General features: G+C 48.6%; 1 protein-coding gene across 2 annotated transcripts in view; it reads left to right on the top strand.

Moving 5' to 3' along the window:
- The window catches only part of LOC141099767 (NFX1-type zinc finger-containing protein 1-like), a 486,056-nt gene that overhangs the window by 263,371 nt on the left and 197,399 nt on the right, over positions 1-25,286 (top strand). The gene's annotated exons all lie outside the window — the stretch shown is intronic.

Here is a 25,286-nt window from a genome sequence, read left to right on the forward strand (position 1 = left end):
TGGAATGTGTGAAGATTTTCCAGACAAAGCCCCTTTTCCAATCTCTTAAAGCAAACAGATCCATAGGATTTTGCTAAGTAAACTACAGACATTGTCAGGTTGGCGCTGTTAAACTGATTTAAATTATACCTGTGATGAAAAAACTGTCTTATGGCTCTTGTGTAATCCGTGTTACAAGTTTTCAGTTAATGAGATTCTCACGCTTCGGGGCAGACATGTCGGCAGAGTTTTATATTTCTGCTCTAAGCCAGAGAAACCAAGGAAAGACCTGCCCGAAGCATAAACAGTCTGTCCCCATGATGAGGAATATACTTGTGCTTCGGCGTGGGCTTGTGAACAGGTTTTTCCTTGGTTTCTTTGGCTTAGAGCAGGAAGATAAAACTCTGCCTGCAGGCACGAGAATCTCATTAACTGAAAACTTCTAACACTGATTACACAAGAACCACAAGACAGATTTCTTCACCCTGGGTATCATTTTATTCAGTTTAACATTGCCAACCTGACTCTGTCTGTAGTTTACTTACCAAAATCCTGCTGACAGGTTGACAGGTTCACTTTAAGTGTCTCTTTATGTGGAAATAACTTTGCAATACTGACCAGCTGGTGAGGGCTCTGCCAGCAGCCATACAGCATTGGGTATGACAAGGGGACCCTGGCACCTTGGACCAGGTGGTAGGACTGATAGAGTGGTATACGGCCACTCAGGACTTTATACGGGACACTGCTCCGCTTTGGCTGTCATGTAAGGCTCTGCCAGCTCAGGAGCCTGAGAAAAGTCCACGACCCTCTATTGGGGCCAGACCAGACCGAGCCCGTACTGAGGGGGTAACCTGAAAGGAGAATGACAGTAGACCCGTATTCCCTAAATTGGCCCCAAGGTTCCCTCGTGGTGCAGCTATTAAGTGGCCTGGACATGTTGCTGCCAACTGCCCCCTGAGAGCTGAACCCATGGACTGCGGGTATATTCACCGTACATCTCTGTATGCCCAGCCAGTCTGCACTGCCACTACCGGCACCATCGGTAGCGAGCCTCAACTGTGCTAGGTACTTGTCAACGGGTACCAGACGGAGGCTCTCTTGGGCTCTGGAGCTTAGTGATTCTGGTTCATAGTTCCCTTGTTGCCGGAGGCAATCTCAATGGATGTAAAGTGGGGGTGGTGTGCATACATGGGGAGCTCCGAGAGTACCCGACCGCGGAGGTGAATTTTTTCACACCATGTGGGGATATTAAATATGTGGTGGGAATGGTAAAAACTCTTCCATATGGGGCTGTGTTGGGAAGAGACTTGCCCCTGTTCTGGTCCCTATGGGATACCATGGTTAACCCTCTCAAAGTACATGTTATTCCGGGTGATCCTGAGTCAGGGATACCTGCCGTAGGGGTCACCAACATAGGGACAGAGTGTAACCCTGATACGTTCCCGTAGAGGTATTGGCAGGAAAGGTCGAGGAGACCCCACCAATTCCCGAACTGGAAGTGTCTCCTGGTAAGTTTGGGACAGCTCAGCTCCAGGATCCTACCTTGGCTTGGGCACAAGAAAGGGTGATCAAAATTAATGGGGTAGCTCAGCAACCAGGTACAGAGACAGTTTTTCCCCGCATGACTATCCACCAGGAGATGTTATACCGAGTGGATAAAGTCCGTGATGAGGTGGTGGAACAGCTGTTGGTACTCCAACCTTACCGTCGGGCGGTGCTCGACATGGTTCACACTCACATGCTATGAGGGCACTTGGAGGCCGAAAAGATGCAGGAGAGCATCCTGCAGCGTTTTTTTGACCTGGGGTTTACACGGAGGTCCAGAAGTACTTTGACATGTGTCCAGAGTGCCAGCTATCCTCACCCACCGCGAACTTCCGTTGTCCATTGGTGCCTCTGCCCATCATAGAGGTACCGTTTGAGCTGATAGACATGGTAGGCCCCATAATGAAATCGGCCTGTGGCCATCAACAAATTTTGGTCATAGTGGACTACGCCACCCGGTTCCAAGAGGTGATACCGTTCAGCCACACCTCGGCCAAACTAATAGCCTGTGAGCTATTTGCCATGTTCTGTCACCTTGAGATATCAAAGGAGATCCTTACAGATCAGGAGTCCCCTTTTATGTCCAAGGTGACCAGGGAGCTATGTAAGCTGCTCCAGATTAAACGGCTACGTGCGTCAGTGTACCACCCACAAACCAACGGGTTGGTGGAGAGGTTTAATAAAACCCTCAAAGCCATGCTCAAAAAGGTGGTCACCAAGGATGGGAGGGATTGGAACATGTTATTGCTCTATCTGATGTTCGCCATCTGTGAGATACCACAGGTGTCCACAGATTTTTCCCCGTTTGAGCTGTTATATGGCAGGCATCCGAGGGGACTGCTCAATGTAGCTAAGGAGAGGAGGGAACAGGAGCCCACTCCACATCAAAGTGTAATTGAGCACGTGGCAAGCATGCAGGACCGGACTGCAGCTGTATGGCCCATAGTAAGAAAACATCTAATGGATGCCCAGGCTTCACAGAGCTGCACGTACAATAAAAGAGTCACGGTCAGGACCTTTAAAGAAGGGGACCGGGTGTTGGTACTAGTGACCACCCCAGAGAGTAAGCTCATGACCAAGTGGCAAGGGCCTTATGAGATACAGAGGAAGGTGGGGGAAGTAAATTATAGAGTGTACCAACCGGGAAAAAGGAAACTTGAGCAGCAGTGTAGGAGGAGAGGCCTCCGCTGAGTACCCGGGCCGGAACCGAGGGGACTGTCTTCTAGGTTCCCGGGGTATCTGTTTCCAGGGAGCAGAGCTAGAGGATGGACCGCTGAGACTGACAGGGCAGTTGGGGGAGGAGTCCAGATAAGAGAGGCGGAGAGGACCAGACTGAGTGAGTCAGCAGAACGAGGGAGAAGGAGGTGGAGACTTGGTGAGGGCCAGAGAGCAAGAGCCACGAGCAGCTTCCAGAGAGGAGAACAGCGACAGGAGGGAGACTCTCGGTGGACCGCAGGGAGATGGCGCTGAGCTTACCGACAAAAGAAGACTGCTGCCTCACTCCAGCTCTCGGCCGCGGCCTACTCGCAGCCATCCGCGGCCGACGCCGCCTCACTCCAGCTCGTGGCTGCGGCCTCCTCGCTGCTGCCCGCAGCCACTACCGCTTCACTCCCGACAACGGCGGTGACTTCTCCTTTGCCGCCCGCAGCTGCCACTGCCCCGCTCCCATCCGTGGTAGGGGCTGGGCCTACGCCTGCCGTGGATCCTCCAGTGCGGCCGCAGACTGCGCCTGTGGCCCATCAGCCGCCACTTATCACCGCCACTGCCAGCCCCTGTCAGAGAGTTGCAACCTCCACTCTCCCACTCCCAGGCGGTATCCCGCTGCCTCCGCTGGGGGACATCCCGCCAAAGAACTCTCTGCAGGCCTGTTGTGCCCCTGCTTCTCCTGGGCGTCAGAACGCCCGAAGACTACGCCAGATCCTCAGCGACTGGGCCCAGTGGCTGCGACGCCAACACACCGTTGAAATGGATGCGGAGGGAAGTCTGGACGGATAAGTGACACATAGTAACTAAGGACCCGTAGTCGGCCATGCCACGGCCCTATAGTGACCGGTCTTTGCCGGAGTAGTCGTGTTCTCCCAATACTTGTTTATGTGTATTTGCTCCCTGCAAGGACAACTACTGTTATTCTGTTGGTTGCTTAAAATAGCCCTAACGGCATTTATCTATAAAAGTTACTGTTTAAACTTTTACCTGTCTCGCATCTCCTCACTGCATCCTGCGTACCTGCTATTACCACAACTGTGCCATGTAAACTTGCTAAAGGCCTGGAAGGACGGGGAATGTTTGGTCACGGAGGTGACTCCGGTCATACCAACAGGGTGTCCCTCTGGCACTGGCCAAGGACACAGCAGGGGGTCAGGTTAAAATAATTGATGCTCTCACCAAACAGCAGTGGCGGGAGGCTCGGGCCCTGGTGCAGGGGAATACGGACGTATTCTCAGAGCTGCTGCTGGGTACCTCTGTGATACATAACATTGTCACCGAGCCCCGGGTAAGGGTACAGATGAAACCTTACCGAGTGCCAGAAGCCTGAAGGCAAGCTATCGCAGCCGAGGTGAAGCAAATGCTCCAGCTGGGAGTCATTGAGGAGTCCCGAAGTGAGTGGGCCAGCCCCATTGTCCTAATTCCAAAACTAGATGGGTCATTACTTCAGGAGGTTAAATGAGGTGTCAAAATTTCACCTCTATCCCATGCCACAGGTGGATGAGCTAATTGAGAGACTGGTGGAGGCCCAGTACATCACCATGCTGGATCTCACAAAAGGTTACTGGTAGGTCCCCTTAACATAGTCGGCAAAAGAAAAGATCGCTTTTATAACCCCAGAGGGTCTCTATCAATATGTTGTCTTGCCTTTTGGGTTACATGGGGCTCCGGCCACATTCCAGAGGAAGATGGACATTGTGTTAGTGCCTTATCGGGATTACGCGTCCGCCTATTTGGATGACATAGTCATCTTTAGTACCGACTGGGATACCCATCTGTCCCAGGTACAAGCAGTGCTGGACTCTCTCTGAATTGCGGTGTTAACAGCAAACGCAAAGAAATGTGCGATAGGACTCACAGAGGCCCGGTACTTAGGTTACGTTATCGGCCGCGGGGTTATCAAGCCCCAAGTAAACAAGATTGAGGCTATTCAAAACTGGCCCAAGTCCTTAAGTACCAACAGGTGAGGGCATTCCTTGGCATCATTGGGTACTACCGCCGGTTTATACCCAATTTTGCTGGGAAATCAACACCTCTAACGGACTAGTTAAAAGGTAAGAAGACGGTGATAGTCCAGTGGAATCCTCAAGCGGAGGAAGCATTCCAGTCCCTGAAGTCGGTGTTGTGTGGACAGCCGGTCCTCATCAACCCCAACTTCAAGAAAACTTTTATTGTGCAAACTGATGCCTCAGAGGTAGGCCTAGGAGCGGTGCTGTCGCAAGAGGTGAACGGGGATGAACATCCAGTCACCTACTTGAGCAGGAAACCGACCTAGGCAGTGAAAAATTATATCATAATGGAGAAAGAGTGCTTGGCGATTAAATGGGCCTTGGAGTCCCTACACCACTATTTGCTCGGACGTCAATTTCATTTGACAATGGACCTGGCGGCCGCGACCAATCAGCGACGCGGGATTTCGGTTACAGACAGAATAAGACGATCATATAGTAGATATATATACGTATATATCTATACATATATATATATATATATATAAATATATATTGTGGCATGGCGACTAGTCATGTGATTGATGGGCGGGGGCGGTATGTATCGCAGAGGTGGGTGGCCCTGTGATGGAAGCCTGGGCATGTTTTGCTCATCAGATCTACTGCTGAGGGTTTTTTGCTATACATTGGGAGGTTTCCAGGTGACTTGGAGAGATGGGTGGATCCAGTCACCTACATACCCACCCAAGGGGTGTGTGTCTGAATACCCAAACTGAAGCCTGTATGTGTTTGTGTGTTTGAGGACCTGCGGTGATGTCACGATCACTTGACTAGCCATGTAATGGGTACCTGGGAGTAGTTAAGGCTACCTAACGGAGCCTGTGTGTTTTGGCACTTGTGGCAGTGCTGGCTAGTCTGAACCAGAGGAAGGAGGCCTGTGAGATACCTCCGGAGTGGACGGTCTGATAACCGTGAGTGACACTGACCGGGGTCAGTGAGAGACGTTTGTGGGATATCTCTGAGCATAAGAGGCATCCGGGAGCCTGTGTGGCCAACACCAACAGGTAACTGACAAGGATCCGTGTTATGCTGACTGGGGTCAGAAAGAGACTGTTTTACCTATAGAGGCGAATGTGTAACGGACTGTGTACTGGCTGCATGTTACTAAGTTCCTGAGGAGCGGAATTATTTATGTTGTGCTTAATTAACCAAATGGACTTTTTGGTTAACCCTAAGTGCCCCAGCGTATGCCTCAAGGACCAGCCAAGTGAGTACTCCCGGTCCACAGACAGTGTGGGACGTTGCAATTGGTGTTAGACTGCGGGCAACGGTCAAGGAAGCATGTGTACAGGTGATTGCTGTGGCTCTGCGGGGTCACAAAGATTTTTTTTGTCTTACAAATCAGCTTGCTGTCGCTCGGTGGGGCCATGAAGACTGAAAGCTTTTGGCGGTAACGCGGCGGGAATTACGAAGTTGTGCTGTGGATCGGCGGGCCCACGAAGTCTGACGTGCAGAGCCTTGCAGAGAGGAGCTGCTGTTGCAGTAAGAGGTTCTGAAGCACAGGGGCTGCAGTTGCAGCAGTAGCGGCTGGTGATCGGCATCCGGAGTTGCCGGTGGTTTGTGGCTGCAACAGGAGCTGTGGCAGTGCCAGCAGGAGCTGGTGAGGCATCGTAAGAGGACAGCATGAACCATGTCACATAAACTCTTAAAGGGCCAGTACAAGCCCAGAAAGACCAAAGTTTACTGTGGTACTGTTGGGGCAGATAGACTGCTGTGCACAGGCGGTGAGGGGCCTGTAGAGGGGACATGGGGAAATCCCGAAAGGGGACGTAGTCCCAAAAAGGGGCGGAGTACCAAAGGAGATAATGGCCCAAAAAGGGGCGAAGCTGTCAAAAGGGGCAGCACCGGTTACCTCAGTGGACATGTCTGAGAAACAGCGGTGTTTGTGTTATTCTTATTCCGCATGCGGCGTAGACAGGCCGCAGGTGTGTACCATGATGTTACACCGTGAAGGAGTCTCTGGATGGCTGGACTCAAAAAGAGTCAGGTCACTCTGACGGGAACTCCTCTCATTCTCTGTCTGACCGAGAACAAGGTCAAGGTTCGCTGCATCCATGGGGTCACTGTGGACTTTACTGTGGACAGAGTGATGATTGATATGTCCAAAAGTGTCGAGTGCCAAGAAGGTTGTATCTTTGTGTTCTTTGAAGATCTATGGGAAGTTGATGAAGTGTTTGGTTGCTCAGAGGGGGGATGGAACCGTAGTATGGGAGCCCCACTACAGCAGCCGGCTGTGGAGGTTCCTATTAATGGGATGTATAAGGAGGAGGAGGTAGCACCACCTAAAGGCGATAGTCCAGAGTTTGGAGTGACCGGAAGAAAGTGTGGGTCTATCAACTCGGGGACTTAGCTGGGGTGACCAAACATGTGACCGTGGGAAGCGGGGGAACTCCAGGGAAGGGGTCCAATACCTGTTTAAGTGGGGATTTGCTGTGTTCCAAGATGACAGACGGAGTGAGGGTGACTCCAATTCAGACTGTGACTCGAATGCAAGGGAAAGAGTATGCAGTAATGGGGAGCTGAGTAAAAATGGCAAATCTTTCTCTCGTCGCCATGACCGCTGAAAGGTAGGACAGGCTACACGCTCACAGAAGAATCAGGAGTAAGGGACAGGGTCAGGTGCAGATCAGGTTATTGTCCTTAATAAGGAGGTCACTTTATCTCTGACAAACCCCAGCACAGAGGTAGTTGGTGATGCGCTGGGGTTAAAACAGACCTGTAACAGATTTACATCTGTGTTGAAAGCCCCATAGTATCTGAGGTTGAAGATGAAGGAACAGCTGGAACTCTGAAGAGGCAGAGTATGGGTGGGCAAGATGGCCCATCTGAAAACATCAAAGAAGTTATGGCGTGACACGTGTTGGCCCAAAGAGAGCAGGGTCACACAATAGAGATGCTTAACTAGACTGTAAAAGAGCATGTTGAACGAGTAAAATCCTAAGACAAGCAGCTGAGCACAGAATGGATGAGCTGGAGAAGGAAGTCTCTGAGCTCAGAGATCACCTGTTAATGTGTCAAACCGAGAACAAGGCCATATTGAAAGATATGGAGGTGCTCAGAGAGGCCCAAGAGAAGCATCAGCAGGAGCTTCTCCGGAGAGAGGATGAGAATCGCTGCCTGGCAGAGGAGCAGGATAAAGTTCTCCGAGAGCGCAAAATCAAGGCGGCTAATGTCCAGCTCTAGAAATACACGGATGACCGGGATGTCGAACTTTCGCGCTCTCCCAATCTGATTGCAATGAAGGAGAGTAAGCTGGAGAGGCTGACCAAAGAAGGGGCCTCCACAGAGGAAGAAATCCAGCAGGGGAAGTGCCACACAGATAGCCACACAAAGGACGTCGATGTCTTTGAAAACTGCGCTGACGCTCAGGATGAGGAGGTCCAAAAGTATAGCCAAGAAGGTGAGACTTCGGTTTTCAAGTGCATAATAGAGGTACCCGAGGACATGTGGGAAGCGTGTGCCAGTGAGGATGTGCATGAGGCCTTTAGAAAGGCGGTAGAAGCATGTAGTGTGAACTGGGCGCCAGAGACGAAGCAGTTGGTCATACTATCGACTAAGGAAGTCACAGTGAAGCGGGTGGCTATCCTGAGGGACATGCACCTACATTCCCTCCGCATGAAGCAGATGATCCTGTTGAAAACGCAGCTGCTCGACATCTGGAGCAGGCGGGGAAAGAACAAAGTTGGCTGGGCTTTGTGGAGGACAGCATTCAAGTGGCTAGAGGTCTGGTGAGGAAAGTCATCGGAAGACTTGGAAAGTGATGCAGGAGATGGTGACTAGATCCGGTGTGATGAGAGTGAGGATTCCGGCTGATGACAAAGCCCAGGTCGTGGGTGAAGATGGGATGGTTCCATTCCTCGTTGTCGGAACCATGGAGAGCCTTGGGAATATCCAGATGCTCCTGGAGTATCGCGTGTCATACCTGAAAGAGGTAGAGCAGCTGAGACATGAGAGGGGGCAGATCAATAGAGAGCTGCAGGTAATGGGAAGAAGATGGCCACCACCTTCAACTCGCGGTATAGAGAGATGAAGAGGTTCTCTAAAGACTGGAAGTCCTCAAGCTGGAGCTAATAAAGGACATACAGTAGAGATGAATGGAAGAACTGCTCTCCGGGCAATAAAGACCATAGGAGAAATGGCCAGCAGAGGGATAACAGAATGTGACCTGACGGATGAGGTAGAAGTAGTGATGCCTCAGTTAGCTCAGGGCTGAGTGACCTAGGCGGAAGACCCTGTAGCGGACGTGTTGACAAAGAGTTAAACCAGACAGGAGGTAAGGGTGCAATTGAATCGCAAAACCATACTGACCGCCGGGGATGCGGGTGGTCTGACAAGGGGGCATTTCTATCAAAGGACGTGACGGAGACAGGTGACGGATGTCTACAAAAGAGTTCAGTAGCAGGGCTTGACTTTGACAGATGGTTTGACTGGCAGAGACGACCGAGAAGGATCTCTGATCGGGTAATACAGTAGAAGGTGCCAAGCCCCACGGCTTTAGGCATAGGGGGGGAAATATGTGGCATGGTGACTAGTCATGTGATTGATGGGCGGTATGTATCGCAGAGGTGGGTGGCCCTGTGATGGAAGCCTGGGCATGTTTTGCTCATCAGATCTACTGCTGAGGGTTTTTTGCTATACATTGGGAGGCTTCCAGGTGACTTGGAGAGATGGGTGGATCCAGTCACCTACATACCCACCCAAGGGGTGTGTGTCTGAATACCCAAGATGAAGCCTGTATGTGATTGTGTGTTTGAGGACCTGCGGTGATGTCACGATTACTTGACTAGCCATGTAATGGGTACCTGGGAGCAGTTAAGGCTACCTAACGGAGCCTGTGTGTTTTGGCATGTGTGGCAGTGCTGGCTAGTCTGAACCAGAGGAAGGAGGCCTGTGAGATACCTCCAGAGTGGACGGTCTGATAACCGTGAGTGATACTGACCGGGGTCAGTGAGAGACGTTTGTGGGATACCTCTGAGGATAAGAGGCATCCGGGAACCTGTGTGGCCGACACCAACAGGTAACGGAGAGGGATCCATGTTATGCTGACCAGAGTCAGAAAGAGACTGTTTTTTTCTATAGAGGCGAATGTGTAACAGTCTGTGTACTGGCTGCATGTTACTAAGTTCCTGAGGAGCGGATTATCTTGTACTTAATAAACCAAATGGACTTTTTCTGTTAACCCTAAGTGCCCCAGCGTATGCCTCAAGGACCAACCAAGTGAGTACTCCCCATCCACAGATAGTGTGGGACGTTACAATATATATACTGTACATGCGAAACCAGAAGTCTATATACACTTTATAAAAAGACACATATGCATGTTTTTCTCAATATTTGACATGACATCAGAATGAACCTTTCCTGTTTTAGGTCAATTAGGATTATTATAATCTAATATATAAAGCTCAAAGTGTGTATGTATGTATGTATTTATGTGTGTATGTGTGTATGTCCGGGATAGGCATCCGCACCGTCGCAGCTACAGCCACAAAATTTGGCACAGTCACACGTCTGGACCCCGAGAGCGTCCTAAGCTATGTTGTGAGGTGAAATTTTAACCCCGCGCGTTCCAATTTAACAAACAATTTTGCCCCTATCTACATACTGGGGAAAAAGTGTGTGCGTTTCAAGCCCCGCCCCTCATTATGATGTCATAATGCCCCTATTTGCATAATGGGGAAACAGTGTGTGCGTATCAAGCCCCGCCCCTCATTATGATGTCATAATGGTTGCCATGGCGACGCTGATGTCATCATAGATTGCAAGCCCCGCCGCTCATTATGATGTCATAATGGTTGACTATGGGATGGAGGATGTGTGATGGGTATATGGGCACTGGACTATGGGATGGCGGATATGTATGATGGGTATATGGGCACGGGACTATGGGATGGAGGATATGTATGATGGGTATATGGGCATGAGACTATGGTATGGAGGATATGTATGATGGGTATATGGGCATGGGACTATGGGATGGAGGATATGTATGATGGGTATATGGGCACGGGACTATGGGATGGAGGATATGTATGATGGGTATATGGGCATGGGACTATGGGAAGGAGGATATGTATGATGGGTTTATGGGCACGGGACTATGGGATGGCGGATATGTATATGGGCACGGGACTATGGGATGGAGGATGTGTGATGGGTATATGGCCACTGGACTATGGGATGGAGGATATGTATGATGGGTATATGGGCACGGGACTATGGGATGGCGGATATGTATGATGGGTATATGGGCACGGGACTATGGGATGGAGGATATGTATGATGGGTATATGGGCATGGGACTATGAGATGAAGGACATGTGATGGGTATATGGGCACTCGACTATGGGATGGCAGATATGTATGATGGGTATATGGGCACAGGACTATTGGATGGAGGATATGTATGATGGGTATATGGGCATGGGACTATGGGATGGAGGATATGTATGATGGGTATATGGGCACGGGCCTATGGGATGGAGGATATGTGATGGGTATATGGGCATGGGACTATGGGATGGCAGATATGTATATGGGCACGGAACTATGGGATGGAGGATATGTTTGATGGGTATATGGGCATGGGACTATGAGATGAAGGATGTGTGATGGGTATATGGGCACTTGACTATGGGATGGCGAATATGTATGATGGGTATATGGGCATGGGACTATGGGATGGAGAATATGTATGATGGGTATATGGGCATGGGACTATGGGATGGCGGATATGTATGATGGGTATATGGGCACGGGACTATGGGATGGAGGATAATTATAATTTGCTATAACTAACCACAGTTAGTTACTATGCCCAGGCAGCGCCGGGCTCTTCAGCTAGTTATTAATATTTGCCAATTCCGGATCAATGAGAGAGAGTGTTTTAAGGCATTTTCATTACTTACTGCAAAGTCAAAATCCAGGTTTGTAGGTCACCTTGCTCGCACCTGCCTTTGAGATCAGAGCTTTTTGATGGCCACTCCAAAACATTGACTTTGTTATCCTTAAGCCACGTTATCATTTTGGCAATTTGGTTCGGGTCATTGTCCACTTGGAAGACCCATTTCCGCCCAAGCTTTAACTTCCTGGCTGATGACTTGAGATGTTGCTTTAGTATTGCCACATAATCTTTTTTTCTCATGATGTCATCTATTTTGTGAAGTGCCCCAGTCCATCCTGCAGCAAAACGACCTGTCATGACTGCGACCGCGGACGCACCGCCGCCTCCACGTCGACCCACCACGTCGACGTGGGGCGAGCGTCCCAGGTGGGGATGGAATGTGGGCCCATTGGACCACAGGGGCGACCCGGGCCTACCCGGACTAGGGAAGGGCAGTGACTGGGGTCTGTGGCAGCTGAGCATGTGGACGAGGTAGCAGAACGACATGACACCGCGCAACTTCAGGTATAGACATAAAGTTTACTCAAAGAAAACATGGTGCATAAACAACAGTTATGCCAGGCTCTCGATTCCGCATATCAAGGAAGGGTACACGTCTCAGGATAACAGACGAAGGCAGGAAGACATCATGGGTTGATGCATTCCAGGGTTGTCTGGCACGGGCATACTAGGACGGTCTCTCTCTCAGGCCTCAGGCGTAGCACAGGCTCAGCATGAGAACATCAGACACCGACCTCAGACAGACTTAAGGCAATGGCAGGGGTCATCACGGGTTGATGCAGTCCAGGGTCATCTGGCACGGGCATATCGGGACGGCCTCTCTCTCAGGCCTCAGGCATAGCACTGGCTCAGCAGGAGAACATCAGACACACACCAAGGACGGATGTCAGACGATGGCAGGAGTCATCAGGGGTTGATGCAGTCCAGGATCATCTGGCACAGGCATACTAGGACAGCCTCTCTCTCAGGTTTCAAGCATAGCACAGGCTCAGCAGGAGAACATCAGACACAGATCCCAGAAGGACGTCATCACTGGGTGGACCTCAAGGAATTGGCGGAACATCGGGACACAGGCAGGACAGGACCAGGAACTCCGGCTTGGCAACACAGGTCATCGGCTGGCGAGATCCAGGCAGGCTGGACCACCAGGACCACGGACCAGGCATCTGGACACTGGCTGGATGACCAGGACCACAGACCAGACATCGAGACACAGGCAGGGCATCAGGAACACGGACTGGACATCAGGAACATGGACTGGACATCAGGACATCAGGCAGGACATCAGGACTCAGATTTCAGATAGAGCATCAGCACATTGGCATCTGACCACGATCGACAGGCTCCGGACATCAGGCTGCGGACATCATCTCCGGACATCAGGTCGCAGTTATCAGGCTCCGGACCACTGGCAGCGATCAGCAGGCTCCGGACATCGGGCAGAGAAGTAAAGGATCCGGACATCTGGCAGAGGACATCAAGCACAGCACATCTGGAAGAGGTCGTCAGACACCAGACATCAGGCCGTGGTCATCAGGCTCCGGATGAGAGGCCACGGACATCAGGCTCCAGACATCTGGCAGTGACCTAGAAAGGAACCCAAGCGGTCTGGTGCAAACCCCGCGGGGTTGGACTGAAACCGGCAGGGAATTGCACCGAATAACCAGCTGAGCACAGAGTAGCAGAAACTCAGCGTATACCCCGGTGTTATGAATGAGTCACCGTAGGAGGCAAAAACAGAAATACTAGCCAAGTCCAGAAAACCAGAGAAGTTGGCAGCTATCGGATTGCAGACCCCTGAACCTAACAACAACTAGCAGTAGCCGTGGGGGGTTCCTACAGTGCTCTAGACCCCTCGATCACAGCCGGAGAACTACATAGACTAAAGACAGAAAGGGAAATCTAAACTGCCCCAGAGCAGACCCCAAAGCAATAGGCAGCCCCCAACATAATGACTGTGAAGCAAGATGGAAAAACACTCACACAGATAGAAAGATAGGCTGAGCAAAGGATGGGGCCCAAGCTAACTAAATAGGACAGAATAGAAAAGCTGCTGTCTGCAATCCGCCAAAACCCTCTCAAAAACAAGAGCTAACAGACTGATAGGGAAAAAGCCCTGAAGACGCTAGGCTTCAAAAAGACTATATCAGTACTCAGGTATTATCTGAAGACAGAGCAAAAAGGAATTCAGCTCACCAGCAGGGAAAGGCAGAAATCCAGAAAAACAAGGCAAAACAAAACCAAAACACAAATTCAAAAAGTAGAGCAGAAAACTTAGCTTTTGAGGAGCAGGAATCAGACTGGTCTCTGAGAATCCCTCAGAGTAATCACCCTCAAGGCAGAAGGGCGTTGGCTGCCTTATATCCAGTCAGCCATCCCAGTCACCCAGTCATCATCATTCTGCTCAGGTGCATTGTAATCAGCCTCACTACCTTCCTTCACCAGAAGAAGGAGTTCATCAGACCTCAATGGTGAAGGGGAAAATGAACTCACAACAGTACCTCCCCCTTGGCGATCTGGGTGAGCCCGATGAAAGGCACGCACCAATCTTTTGGCATGAATATCAGAGGCAGAGACCCAGGAATTATCCTCCTGACCATAACCCTTCCACTTAACCAAATACTGGAGTCTCCGTCTAGCCAGACGGGAGTCCAGTATCTTCTCTACCTCATATTCCATGTTACCTTCAACTAATACAGGGTCCGGAGGTGCCACCCCAGGAACAACTGGTTCAACAAACCTCTTCAACAAGGACTTATGAAGCACATTATGAATTTTAAATGTGACAGGAAGAGCCAAACGAAAAGAGACCGGATTAATAATCTCCAAAATCTTGTAAGGTCCAATAAATCTAGGCTTAAACTTAGGAGAAGCCACCTTCATAGCGATATTTTTTGATGATAACCAAACCATATCACCAACCTTAAACTGGGGACCAATGGTCCTATGTCGGTTGGAAAACCGCTGGGCCTTTTCCTGGGAGAGAGATATCTTATCCACCACTTGGTCCCAGATCTGGTGCATTCTCTCACCACAGTGTCAACACCTGGGCAGGCAGAAGGCTCCACCTGCCCTGAAGAAAATCGAGGATGAAACCCAAAGTTACAAAAAAAAGGTGACATCAAAGTGGCAGAACTAGCTCTATTATTTAAAGCAAATTCGGCCAAGGGCAAAAATGAAACCCAATCATCCTGATCAGCGGAAATAAAACATCTCAAATACGACTCCAAGGTCTGTTTTGTTCTCTCCTTCTGCCCATTGGTCTGAGGGTGAAAAGCAGAGGAGAAGGACAACTGAATTCCCAGCTTGGAACAGAAAGTCCTCCAAAATCTAGACACAAATTGAACTCCTCTGTCAGATACAATGTTCTCAGGAATCCCGTGCAAGCGAACCACCTGTTGCATAAACAGGGGCACCAACTCAGAGGAAGATGGCAACTTAGGGAGTGGTACAAGATGAACCATCTTAGAGAACCTATCACAAATCACTAGAGCGAGAACAAGGTTTAGACCGGGAGCAAGTCCCACAGGACTGCACAAAATTCCTGACATCACGAGACAAGGCGGGCCACCAAAAAGACCGACTCACCAGATCTCTAGTACCAAAAATACCTGGATGACCAGCCAATGCAGAGCAATGAACTTCAGACATCACTCTCTTCTTCCACTGGTCAGGAACATACAACTTTCCACTGGGACAACGCTCAGGTTTGTCCTCCTGGAACTCTTCCAGAGCACGTCTCAAATCGGGCGAGATGGCAGAAAGAACTACCCCTTCGCCTAAGATGGTAGCAGGCTTGGTCACCACAGGAGAATCAGCAAAGAAGCTCCTAGAGAGGGCGTCTGCCTTGACATTCTTAGTGCCAGGAAGAAAAGAGACCACAAAATCAAAAAGTGTAAAAAACAAGGCCCACCTAGCCTGTCTAGGGTTCAAGCGTTTGGCCGACTCCAGGTAAATCAAATTCTTGTGGTCAGTGAGGACCACGACTTGGTGTTTAGCTCCCTCCAACCAATGTCTCCACTCCTCAAATGCCCATTTCATGGCTAACAGTTCCCGATTCCCCACATCATAGTTACATTCAGATGGAGAGAACTTTCGGGAAAAGAAAGCACAGGGATTCATTTTAGATGTTACAGGATCCTTTTGGGACAAAACAGCTCCGGCACCAATCTCAAAAGCGTCCACCTCTACCTGGAACGGGAGTGAGACATCAGGTTGCCGCAAAACCGGGGCAGAAGTGAATCTTTACTTCAGCTCCTGAAAGGAAGAAACAGCCTCCGGAGACCAATTCAACACATCAGCACCCTTTTTAGTCAGATCAGTCACTGGCTTGGAAATACTAGAAAATTTTGCTATAAATTTCCGATAAAAATTAGCAAAACCCAAAAACTTCTGAAGGGCCTTCAAAGAAGTGGGCTGAACCCAATCATAAATGGCCTGTACCTTGGCCAGGTCCATTTCAATAGTTGACGGCGACAAAATAAATCCCAAAAATGAAATCCTCTGTACCCCAAAAAGGCATTTTGATCCTTTGACATACAGGGAATTCTCCCTCAAGATCTGGAACACATTCCGAACATGTTCCACATGAGAATCCCAATCCTTGGAGAAGATCAAAATATCATCCAGATAGATAATCAAAAATTTATCCACAAAGTCTCGGAAAATGTCGTTCATGAAGCACTGGAAGACAGAAGGGGCATTAGTGAGCCCAAAAGGCATCACCAGGTACTCAAAATGTCCCTCCGGAGTATTAAACGCCGTCTTCCATTCATCCCCATGCTTAATGCGGATAAGATTATACGCCCCCTGAGGTCTAGCTTGGTAAACCAGCAAGCACCTTTAACGCTGGAGAAAAGATCCGAAATCAGGGGTAACGGATACTGATATTTAATAGTAATTTTGTTGAGGGCACGATAATCAATTCAAGGCCTTAATGAACCATCCTTTTTGGCCACGAAAAAAAAAACGGCACCTAAGGGTGAAGAGGATGGTCTAATATGACCCTTCTCCAACGCCTCCTTAATATAGGATCGCATAGCCTCGTGCTCGGGTACAGATAAATTGAAGAGCCGACCCTTGGGAAATTTACACCCCGGGCTCAGTTCAATTGCACAGTCATAACTCCTATGAGGAGGCAAAGACGCAGACTCTTTCTCACTAAATACATCATAAAAGTCCGCCAAATAGTCAGGAACATCATGCGACTGAGGAGTGGTGGAAAAAACCGGAGCCTCACTAAGGGCACACCGACAACCCCAACTCACCACAGACACAGATTTCCAATCCAAAACTGGATTATGAATTTGCAGCCAGGGAAACCCCAGAACAATGGTATCATGCAAATTATGCAACACCAAAAATCTGCAATTTTCTTGATGGTCTGGGGCGACCCGCATTACCACCTGGGTCCAAAACTGAGGTTTATTTTTCGCCAAAGGAGTAGCATCAATCCCCCTCAAAGGGATTGATGCTACTCCGTCCGCAGAGGTGTCATCGGAAATCCACAACGTTTAGCAAAATCCAAGTCCATTAGATTCAGGGCTGCTCCCGAATCCACAAAAGCCTTGGCGGAAAATGTGGACAGGGAGCAGATCAGAGTAATTGCCAGAAGAGACTTAGGTTGAACACCACCAACAGAAAACGTGTGTGCAAAACGTTTCTCTCGTTTAGGACAGGCAGAAATAATAAGCGAGGCATCTCCACACAAAAAACACAGCTTATTACGCCTTCTGAACTCCTGACGCTGCTCCCTGGACAAAACTCTTATCACATTGCATAGGTTCAGACACTTGTTCAACAGGTGGCAACACCTCTCGTGCAGTCCTGCGTTCACGTAAACGCCGATCAGCCTGAATGGCTAATGACATAGAATCGTCAAGACCAGAGGGAACAGGAAATCCCACCATAGTATCTTTTACGGCTTCTGACAAACCCTTCCGAAAGAGAGCTGCCAAGGCATTATCTTTCCAGGTAGTAAGGATCGCCCACTTTCGGAATTTTTGACAGTACAGTTCTGCAGAATCTCGGCCCTGGCTCAATGCCAACAGAGTCTTTTCAGCCTGATCAATAGCATTAGGTTCATCATACAACAACCCCAAGGCTTGAAAAAATGCGTTCACATTAGTCAGAATAGGATCATCTGGTTTCAAAGAAAACGCCCAATCCTGGGGATCGCCACGCAGCAAAGAGATGACAATTTTAACCTGCTGCGCGGAGCTCCCTGACGAGTTAGGCTTCAAGGCAAAAAATAATTTACAATTATTTTTGAAATTCAAAAACTTAGACCGATCCCCAAAAAACACATCAGGAGTAGGGATCTTTGGTTCAGCAGCATGTGAATGAGCAAGGTAGGCGGAAATTCCCCGCACTTCCGCAGCGAGCTGCTCCACACGATCAGACAATTGCTTTATCTCCATTGAGAGAAAAAAAAATTCCCCCTACGGCCTCAGAGATATAGAGGAAAACATATACACACTTTTTTTTTTTTTTTTACAATTCTTTCCTGCTATTGAGTACCCTAGGATCTGCGGTATGGCGGGTGATTCTGTTATGAATGAGTCACCGTAAGAGGCAAAAACAAATACTAGCCAAGTCCACAAAACTAGAGAAGTTGGCAGCTATCGGATTGCAGACCCCTGAACCTAACAACAACAACTAGCAGTAGCCGTGGGGGGTTCCTACGGTGCCCTAGACCCCTCGATCACAGCCGGAGAACTACATAGCCTAAAGACAGAAAGGGAAATCTAAACTGCTCCCGAGCAGACCCCAAAGCAATAGGCAGCCCCCAACATATAATGACGGTGAAGCAAGATGAAAAAACACTCACACAGATAGAAAGATAGGCTGAGCAAATGATGGGGCCCAAGCTAACTAAATAGGACAGAATAGAAAAGCTGCTGTCTGCAATCCGCCAAAACCCTCTCAAAAACAAGAGCCAACAGACTGATAGGGAAAAAAGCCCTGAAGACGCTAGGCTTCAAAAAGACTATATCAGTACTCAGGTATTATCTGAAGACAGAGCAAAAAGGAATTCAGCTCACCAGCAGGGAAAGGCAGAAATCCAGAAAAACAAGGCAAAACAAAACCAAAACACAAATGCAAAAAGTAGAGCAGAAAACTTAGCTTTTGAGGAGCAGGAATCAGACTGGTCTCCAAGAATCCCTCAGAGTAATCACCCGCAAGGCAGAAGGGCGTCGGCTGCCTTATATCCAGTCAGCAATCCCAGTCACCCAGTCATCATCATTCTGCTCAGGTGCATTGTAATCAGCCTCACTACCTTCCTTCACCAGAAGAGGGAGTTCATCAGACCTCAATGGTGAAGGGGAAAATGAACTCACAACACCCCGGACTCCTACTTCCAAGATGAACCCAGGTTAAATCACAGCAAGTCAGGTAGCAAAGAGTCATAGTCACTGGGCACAGGGTTCAAGACACGGTAGGATCTCAGGAACATCACACAGAGGACACAGTTCATACATAGTCAGGTAATGGAGCAGATCCAGGATTCAGGAAACAAGACACAACATGGATGGGCCTGGATATGCAGCCTCCAGGAAGGGCGATCTGGGTATTCTGCCCCCAGAGCAGGCGGAGAAACAAGACAATTCAGACAGGGTCATTTGCAGGAACAGATCCAGGATCAAGGATTCAGGAAACAAGACACAACATGGACATGCCTGGATGTGCAGCCTCCAGGAAAGGCGATCTGGGTATTCTGCCCCCAGAGCAGGCGGAGATACAAGACAGTTCACACAGGGATAAAGAGCAACAGCTCCCCCAGAACTGTTCAGAATCAGAGCAGGAGCTGAACACATAAACTCACATGGCTAGGTTCAGGAACTCATTGCGAAGCTCTGGCAATGCCCCACAGGGCAGGGAACTTTTATATAGGAGCTGCCTCACAGTGATAGGCTGCAGCAGCAATTGTAGCACACACCTATTCCTCATAAAAGCAGGGGAGGTGTGGCTGTGCACACCCTAAGCACAGCCAGACACTAGTCAGCAATGCGAAGGACACCTGGCGAGAGCTACAAGCCTGAACACACGTGGCAAGCCATACACAGTGCAGAGGACCTTTTACTCCATGGAAAGCTTTCCACAGCGGCAGCCAGGGACTGCACAAGCGGGTGATCATGCAGTGCAGCAGAGCCACACACGCATGTATGGCTACGCAGCGGAGCAGGGAACTGAGCAGCATCCATAAAGGTAACAGACTGCAACTGCATCTGAATTGTTTTGTTTAAAATTCATGTTAAGGAGCTGAAACTCCTAAACCCTTCATCCAATTTTAATGTGGATACCCTCAAATGAAAGCTGAAAGTCTGAACTTCAACTGCATCTGAATTGTTTTGTTTAAAATTCATTGTAGTAATGTCTAGAACCAAAATGAGAAAAATGTTGTCTCTGTCCAAATATATATGGACCTAACTGTACATCTACAGGTGTGTCTCTAGTTAACTCAGATGTTGCAAAACTTGCAGAAGTTTCCAAACACATGACATCATCTTATGGGCAGTACAGAACTGTTTAAAGGCATAGTAATCGTTAAAACATTCTCTCTCATTATTCTGGCATTTGGCAAATGTTAATAATTATAGTGTTAGGGCTGGCGGAACGCACCAAATAATAAAATAATAGTAAGGTGCATTTGCAGCCCGGGGTCCACCGTACATTGTCCTCTAGCATGGTGTCCTCCCTATAGGGCCCAGTTTCTATACTGTACCCTTTCATCACAGTCCCCCTCCTTGGTATACTGTCCTCTCCTGGCTGTACCATTACACTGTCCCCCATGCTATGCCCCCACTACTCAGTCTCTATTCTGCGCCCACTCACTTTTCTCCCCCCATACTGTCTCCTCACACTATTCCCCTCCCTCCTACTGTTGCCTCTTTCATCCCCCATTCACCATACTGACTCCTTACCCCCTCACTCTCTATACTGCTTACTCACACATACCTCTGACTCCCCATACTGTGTCTGCACACATCCCATCACCCTCACTCCCCATACTTTGTTCACATACATTTTTCCCATCTCTACTCATACTATGTCCACATACATTCCCTCGTTCGCGTTCCATGCTGTCTGCACCCATCCCGCCACTCACCATACTGTGTCTGCACCCATCCGCCCAATCTGTTTCCTCATACATGCCCCTATTCACCCATGCTATTTCCTCATATATGTGCCCATTCCCACATACTGTTTCCTCATACATGACCCCCATACATTCTCTGCATCTCTCCCTTTGCTTCTCATTTTGTGTCCTCAAATCTCCCCAGACATTAAATCCTCAATCCCCACTCCATATGTACCCACACTCATTAAATCTCCCCATCCCCACTCCAAATATTCCCAATACATTAAATCCCCCTATCCCCACTCCAAATCTCCCCCTACACATTAAATCCCCCATCCCCACTCCAAATCTTCCTACACACATTAAATCCCCCATATCCCCACTCTATATCTCCCCCCATACATTAAATCCCCCATCCCCACTCCAAATCTCCCCACACACATTAAATCCCCCGTCCCCACTCCAAACCTCCCCACACACATTTAATCCCCCAACCCCACTTCAAATCTCCCCACACACATTAAATCCCCCATATCTCCACTCCAAATCTCCCCCCACACATTAAATCCCCATCCCCACTCCAAATCTCTTCCACACATTAAATCCCCCATCCCCACTCCAAATCACCCCTCACGCATTAAATCCCCCATCCCCACTCCAAATCACCCCACACGCATTAAATCCCCCATATCCCCACTCCAAATCTCCACACACACATTAAATCCCCCATCCCCACTCCAAAACGCCTCCACACATTAAATCCCCCATCCCACTCCAAATCAACCCACACGCATTAAATACCCCATCCCCACTCCAGATCACCCCACGCATTAAGTCCCCCCATCCCCACTCCAAATCACCCCAAACTCATTAAGTACTCACTCCAAATCTCCCCATCCCAACTAAATCCCCCCGTGAACTTAATCTTCTTTGTCTTCAGCTCCACTGGAGCAGTTACCACCAATGTGCGCCTCTACAGGGCAGGAGAGCAACATCAGTAGTGTAATCACATCTGATCACGCTGCTGGCGTTGCTCTGACCCAGTGGTCAGAGCTTCAATTGTGCAATTGATACCTGGGAGCCGGCGCACTGCCGCTTCTCTGTGCTGGCTGTCAGCTTGACAGCTGGCACAGAGAACAGCCGACTCCCATTCCTGGGGGTGTCAGAATGCAGCCGCCGGGGGAGACACTGCGGACTGCTGCATTAGGCGGCTCGACTGCGCTCCCCTGCTGGCTGCACCCAGGGCACATGCCCCAGCTGCCACCCCCCTAGATATGCCTCTGCTTACCCCAGACCACGGAATAGTGTATGGGTGAGGAATGTAATCCAGCTAATTTTTTTAATGCTTTTTTGCAGTGTTAGATATCACAGAAATGTACCACAGTACATGAGAAGCTGTGTGACTGAGAAATTTACCCCAGACTACAGAAAAGTGTATGGGTGAAAAATGTAATCCGGCCAATTTTTTAATGCTTCTTTTGGAGCATTAGATATCACATTCTGGAAGTCAGATGGTCTGAGTGTGTTCCATCGTTCTGCTACCTTCAGGGAAACAGAAAAGATTTGAAAACCTTTAGATATTTTTACTGTTATTTCTCCTTTTTATTTAATAACCTATAAATATGCAACCTAATTATCTTATGTTGTGGCTTTTTACAATTTTTGTTGTGAGCACTGCATTTTTTATATTAAAGTTTAAAACTTTAATTAGTTTGATCCTTGAAAAAACTAGTAAGGGAACCGTATATCAGAGCACAGTGAGGTTTAAAATATATCTAGTAAGGTAAATCTAGTATCTCACCTTGCAACCACAATAAGGCTATGTGCACACGGTACGGATTCTGCTGCGGATCCGCAGTGTTTCAGGAGCTGCAGGTCCGCAGCAGATTTAGGTGCGTTGTACAGTACCATTGTTTTCAATGGTAAACTGAAAAACGCTGTGCACATGCTGCGATTTTTCCGCACAGATTTGCTGCGAGTTCAAATCCGCAGCATGTCAATTCTTTGTGCGGATTCCGCTGCGGTTTCACACCTTCTCCATTGTAGAGGTGTGAAACCGCAGGGTTAATCCGCAGGCTAATCCGCAGGTAAACCGCAGGTCTTTTGACCTGAGATTTTACCTGCGGATTTTTACAAATCCGTGCGGAAAAATCCGCAGGACCAAAATCTACGTGTGCACATAGCCTAAGGGTATGTGCACACGTCGCGGATTCTCCCGCGGATTTTTCTGCACAAAATCCGCATCTTTTGACAGAAAACGCAGGGGTGTTTTTGCCGCGGATTTGATGTGGTTTTTCAGTGCGTTTTTGCCTGTGGATTTGTATGCGTTTTTGTAAGCTAAATAATGATATGTTATTTAACAAAAAAAAGATTTGTGATGTCATTTCTGTCCAACCTCCTCTTTTACATTTGTCCAACCCACACTCCATTACATACACAGATAGACAGATGATAATAGATAGATAGATATATAAATATGGGATAGATAGATATGGGATAGATAGATAGATAGATAGATCTATCCCATATCTATCTATTAATACAGTATATCCATAGATATATCTATAGATATTTCCATATAGTTCCATATCTATATCTATAGATATTTCCATAGATATATCTATAGATATTTCCATAGATATATCTATAGATGTTTCCATAGATATATCCATAGATATTTCCATAGATATTTCTATAGATTTATCTATAGATATATCCATAGATATATCTATAGATATATCCATAGATATACAGTATCTATAGATATATAGCCATATATATTTTTATTTAAAAAAAAATGGAAAAAAAATGACGTGGGCTCCCGCGCAATTTTCTGCGCCAGAGGGGGAAAGCCGATGGCCGGGGGGCCAATATTTGTAGCCTGGGTAGGGGGTAATACCCATGGCCCCTTCCCAGGCTATGAATATCAGTCCGCAGCTGTCTGCCTAGCCTTTGTCATGATCCAGGACGGGATTTCGCTTTGACCCGTCCTGGTTAGACTATGGGTTAATTGTGCTGCCTCTCTCTTGCAGACGGAGGCTATTTAGTGCTCACTGGACCTGGGTCCAGTGTCAGTTATACTCCCTGCCCTCGGCTGAGTTAAGTGACCTCTTGTATACGTGTGCCTTGTGCCTGATAACTTGTTGCCTGCTTGGTTGTGATTTGGTTCTGTCCCTGTTACGAGTTCTGCCTGACCCTCTTGTACTGCGCTACCTCTCATGTATGACTCTCTGCTTGTGACCCGACTTCTCTCTGCTCGTCCCCTTGGTACCACGTCGCCCTCTTGTGTATGACCTTTGGCTTTGTCTGACTACCCGTCTGTTTGTCCCTCCTGTACCTCGTTTGCCCGTACTGTTGTGACCTCCGTTTTGCCTGACTCTGAGTTGTTGCATGGTGTCCTGTCATATCTGAAAGCAGGATGCTAAGCCCCGCCCCCTTGCAGTCATATGACCATAGGTCCTGTGAAAGCTTGCTCATTTTCAGTGTCCGCAGGTCCCGTGCCTCTTTACTTTTCAGCGCTGACTGGACCCTGACACTAATAGTTTTGAAGCATGCATTGTCACCTCTGCAGCCCTGCTCCCCAGGTAACTTTTAGCACTGCTTCTGTACTCAGGACACGCGCACTGGCTCTATGAGCAAGTGTAATGCGGTGTCTCTGACATTATAACTGACCCATACCGTTTTTTTTTTTCTCTCTGCTCCCATTTACCTGTGTGGGTGATGGATCCTATGCACACTCTTTCTGAACAGGTTAAGCACCTGACTCAGATGTCTCAGAAACTCCTTGGAGAACAAAGAGTCCTGGCTCAGTCTCTGCAGCTGATCGCTGACACTGTGCAGGGAGTTCTTTCATTGGGGGCTCGGGATGTTACATTAATTTCCCCGGAATCTCCGGTTAAATTACCCGATACCTTTTCTGGAGATAAAAATGAATTCAGGGTTTTCAAGGAGGGCTGTAAGCTTTTTTTTTTCCTTACGACCACACTCTTCTGGGGATGAAAGTCAGAGAGTGGGGGTCATTATCTCCCTGTTAAGGGGAGCCCCCCAAGCTTGGGCTTTCTCCCTTCCTACCACGGCCCCTGAGCGTATGACTGTAGATGCATTTTTTGAGGCCCTGGGGCATATTTATGATGAGCCTGATCAGATGCGTATGGCTGAGGACATGTTGATGAATGTTTGCCAGGGGAAACACTCAGCCGAGTGGTTTTGCTCAGAGTTCAGACGCTGGGCTGCTGAGGTCTGCTGGAATGACGCCGCCCTCCGGGGGTTGTTCCGTAGAGGCCTGTCTGAGCATCTGAAAGACGCCTTGGCTCTCCACCCCCCACCTGATTCCCTGGAGGAGGCTATGACACAGGCCGTCCGGATGGATCACAGGTTACGGGCAAGGGGACTGATACAAACCGAGACATCATTATTCTCCCAAGGAAGGGGAGCCAGTTCTACATTGAAAATCACGGAGATGGGAACCATCGACCTTAAGGAGGAAGAAAGGAGACAACGGCGCGTGAGAAAATGCTGTTTTCACAGTGGCGAGTCTGGACATTGGAAAAAGGATTGCCCC

The sequence above is a fragment of the Dendrobates tinctorius genome, unplaced genomic scaffold (genome assembly GCF_039654945.1).
Source record: "Dendrobates tinctorius isolate UK_male_01 unplaced genomic scaffold, ASM3965494v1 ptg000102l, whole genome shotgun sequence".
NCBI classification, from domain to species: domain Eukaryota; kingdom Metazoa; phylum Chordata; class Amphibia; order Anura; family Dendrobatidae; genus Dendrobates; species Dendrobates tinctorius.